Raw genomic sequence first — 4,655 nt, forward strand, 5'->3', positions numbered from 1 at the left:
TCTATTAGTTTGCTAGAGTTTTTGTTAACGAATTACCACATTTTGTGACTTGAGCCAGCATAATTTTACTCTCTCACAATTCTAGAAACCATAAGTTCAGAATCCAATGGCTTTTGGTGGCTATAGGGAATCATGGGCGTTCCTTGCTTTGTGACTGCATAACTCCAGTCTTCGCCTCCGACTTCACAGATCCTCTGTGTTTCTTCCCTACTGTCTGTATTCTCCTCTCCTTACAAGGACAATTTTTGGATCAAGCTCCACTGGGTTAATCCAGGATGAGCTCCTCTGGAGCTCCTTACCTTAATAACATCTTCAAAGAGCCATTTTCCAAGTAAGGTTACGTTCACAGATACCGAGGTTAGTACTTTGGCATTCCCTTCCGGAGACCAGTCCACTACAGCGAGCTTGGCCGGGGCCATGGGAATAGCCAGGATGGATGACACAGGCAGCTGATAGCTTTTCAGGTCTGTTTGGCGAACCAGGACATTTATAATACAGTGCAGCTTACTAGTGTTTCTAAAGCTTTCCAGCCGTGAAATTGAATACATACAAAATCCAGAGATTAGCCCTGTCCAGAGAGACTTTACATCCCTAGCCAGAGCTGTCTGTCCTTGGGGACAAATTGAGATCGGAATGAGGCGTTGTGTACCTGGGATTGTGCCAAGCCTGCTTACAGGGAACTGATGAAATGAGATTCCCCACTCTTCTTCACAATCTCCATTCCAGAGGACATACGTGCTTCCCTGATACGAAAGGATAGCTTACCGGTTAACCATGTTTCATGCCTCCCCATAAATATGAGCTTTGGTGCCTCCATGGTGGAGACCCAGCTGGCCTGTCAAGCCGTGCCTTGTAGAGGACGATCTTGACCCTCAGAGGAGAGAAAGAGCGGTTGAGACTGTGTTACCGTGCTAATGATGCTGTTATTTATTCTCCTCCTCCCACTGGCAGGAGCACTTGAGCAGCCAGAGCCAAATGGAACGTGCTTTGAAAAGCATCACACTCACTGGGCCTTTCTCCCTTCTGCTCATGACAGAAGAGAAACCATAAATTCCCTCCAGTGTTTTCTAAGTGTTGACCTTAAGAGGATCCCAGGTTGTGGCCGTGGGGCAGCAGCATAACTGCACTAGGGTTCGGATCCCGTTAGAGGAATATCCCGCCACCTGGGAAGCCCAGAGGCACGTCCCGCTTTGGGCGGCCTCTAAGGAAGTTGCCCTGAGATCAAGCACGAGTAATGCGCTGACCGGAGGCAGAAGGGGATTGAGCCTGAGCGGCTCGCTGGTGTCCTGATCCAGTCGTGTGACAGAAATGATCCCACAGCCCCACATCCACCACGGGAGAGGTCGGGCAATGTAAAGAATGGGGCACAGTTGACTTCTGGGAGATCAGAGGCTGAGCCTGAGAGGCCGAGGAAAAAAGTTAGAAATTCCTCGGCGAGTATTCCAAGTTATCATTGTACTCAGGCGTCTCTCCTGTTCCTGGTCAGTGGGCTAGCGTTTCGTGGAGTAGCAGTGAATGTGAAGAAAACACTGAGATTAGAAGCCTTTGGTCTAATCCCCAAGTGGAAATGCCACTGATGGTGTGAAATAGCAGTAAAGGTAGTTTTCTCTGAAAGGGAGGTATCGGTCTAAAGGATGGCCTTGCTCTTAAATTCTTTGTCTCTGAATTTGCTTCCTTATTGAATTCAAAGTTCTCAGCCCCAAGTTTAAAATACCCACCCTCCTCTATCTCACTTCAGTTCTTATTTTCAAGTCAATACAAATCCTGTTTTCCAGAAAAGCTAATCAACTTGCCACTCTGTGTGATTTCCATGTTGCAACATTCATAATTGGTACAAGAGGAGATGGTTTCTTCTTGTCTCTCTCTTTTTTTTTTTTTTTACTATCTTCCACTCTTAAGCAATATCACTTAATTTCTTCAAACTCCTGTTCACAAATAATCTATTTATGGAGATCTATTGATAAATTTTTTTCCACCCCGATCAATTCATTCAGACATGTGCCAAATTGCTGTCTAAATTTTATAACCTTTCTATCATGTGTTTGAGGAGTATAGCAATTTTAAATTGAAATAAAATATTCTCTTTAGTTTTTGTCAGGTCCTTAAAAAACCTTTTCATATGTATTAATCATCCTAGTTATACCGTAAGTTTCTTAGCATGAAGCTTTTGTATTCTCTAATAGTACTTTCTAATTTATTCCAATAAATAATATAATTCTGATTGCTTTAGGATCAGTTTTAAAAATTGCTGGCTATCTGGCAGTGGTACAGTGTTGGCAAGGTGCTTGGCCCAGGGTTCACATTCAGTAACTATTTTTGCAAGAACATATAGGTAAGTTCTCATCTTTCTTCTCAATCACAGTTACGTAATTGTACACAAAACACCAGCCAGTTTCCCTCCTTTGTTCAATAAAACACTTGGCAAAAGAATAAAAAGAAGCTAAAGAAATATAAAATTAACAAAGATATCTTTATGATTCAACAGTATTTGGTAATTTATTTGCCCAAATAAATTAATTTTTAACAACATATATAAGAAATAGATATGAAATATATATAAGAAGTATATAGTAAAGACATTTTAATATGAATTGCTTCCATGTAGATTCATAAGGGCTTCCTGGATGGGGCTAGTGATAAAGAAGTGAAGTTGCTCACTCGTGTGCAACTCTTTGCGATCCCATGGACTATAGCCTAGCAGGCTTCTGCATCTGTGGCATTTTGCAGGCAAGAGTACTGGAGTGGGTTGCCATTTCCTTCTCCAGGGGATCTTCCCGACCTGGGGATCAAACCCAGGTCTCCTGCATTGTAGGCAGACAGATGCTTAACCCTCTAAGCCACCAGGGAAGTCCCTGTGATAAAGAACCTGTTTGCTAATGCATGAGACATAAGAGACGTGGGAAGATTCCCCTGGAGAAGGGCATGGCAATCCACTCCAGTATTCTTGCCTGGAGAATCCCATGGACAGAGGAGTCTGGTGGGCTACAGTTCATAGGGTTGCAAGGAGTTGGACGCATGCATTCACAGATTCATAAAATCAGAGATGTGCGCTGTAAGATTAGATGACCATCACAATTTAAAAATTAACTCATAACTTCTAACATAAGGAATCTCAATGTCTCTAAAATTTTCTCTTAGTATATTAGAAAATATACATTTTATCAGAACTCCAGTAATATTTTCATAACATCTATTGTATTATTTTTTTATTGTATTATTCATAGTAGATATTTCTTGTGATCCTGGATTTCTCAGTAACTATGAATAAATATAATTCATGCTAAGTTGTCTTATAAAATAAGTTGGTTCTTCTTTGATTTGGGGCAAACTCTAATTTAACATCACTGAAAGAATTTAGGATGGGTGGAATCTTCTATAAAGGGAAGCTTCTGAGATGTTCCTGGGGTATTTGAACTTGAAAGCTAGCCTCTTAGAAGTTTCTGTGAGAACTGAGAATTTAAACTTAACCCAACTGGGACACTTTTGGGGGGTAATTTTCCTTATACTGTACAGGAGTTAGAAAAGCTGTAAAAATTAACATTAGCCCATAAATCTAAGGCCAATCTCAACAAAAATATATATTTCTTAATTTAAAGTATCTTAAGAGTTGAAATATAATCTTTAGCATTAACAGTTCACTGGGTTTCTTGAACCAGATGCATTTTAGCCCTGATTCTGCTTATTAGATACAGTGCCAGATAAAATGTTAAAATAAGTAAAGCCTATCCCCTTTATGCATCTTTTTCTTCTTTCCCAGCCATTTGGTTCTCTTATGAGCCGTGAGTAGATTTTCTAACACACTGACCCTCTCCATAACTTCTTGTGCTGAACTCTTTGAGGTCAGCATTTGGGGAGTAGGGTAGAGTAACTGACATTGTGGAAGAGATTTTTAGGAAGATGATAATGTCTGAAGGTTCGATTTTAAGCACCATTCTGATATCTAGGAGGGGACATCTTTCTCTAAAAATCAGGCTTTACCATTATCAACTAATAGATAGGCATAAGATGAATCCTTTTTTGCAATTTTTATTAATAAAAAAGGAAGGGAGAGGTTTGGAAAGAAAGAAGGAATGACTGCAATCAATCACCTTAAAGATTTATCAGACAAGACCCCTGCTTTTCTGTTTCCAGTCTACTTAATAAAGATTCCTTTCCTTAAGTAAAAAGGAAGACTTTGATATATAATTCTGGGTTGACAGATTTTTTTCCCCCAATAGTTTAAAGGAGTTGCTGTACTTTGTCCTATGTATAAAATAAGCCTCTTACTCTATGTTTTTAAGATTTTCTCTTTACCAGTGATTTTAAGTAATTTTATTATGATGTCTGCGCTATAGTTTCATGTTTTGTGCACTTAAGCCCCATTGCACTTCTTGGGTTGGAAGCAATACATCCATTTCTTCAAATACCCCTTCTTGAGGATTCCAAGAAGGAATCCTCAGAAGCAGATTAACTCACATGCTCCGTCTGCTTAAAGTTGTCCCACAGATCATTGGTGTTCATTTGGTTTGGGTCTTTTTCTTGTCTGTGTGTGTTTGTTTTACTAATTCTATTATTGTGTCTTCAAGCTCACTGATTTGTTTTGTTCTATAGTGTTTGACTTGTTAATTCTATGCAATGTTTGTTTCATCTCAGATATTGGATTTTTCATCTCTGTG

This window comes from Cervus canadensis, chromosome 20 (assembly GCF_019320065.1).
Source record: "Cervus canadensis isolate Bull #8, Minnesota chromosome 20, ASM1932006v1, whole genome shotgun sequence".
NCBI classification, from domain to species: domain Eukaryota; kingdom Metazoa; phylum Chordata; class Mammalia; order Artiodactyla; family Cervidae; genus Cervus; species Cervus canadensis.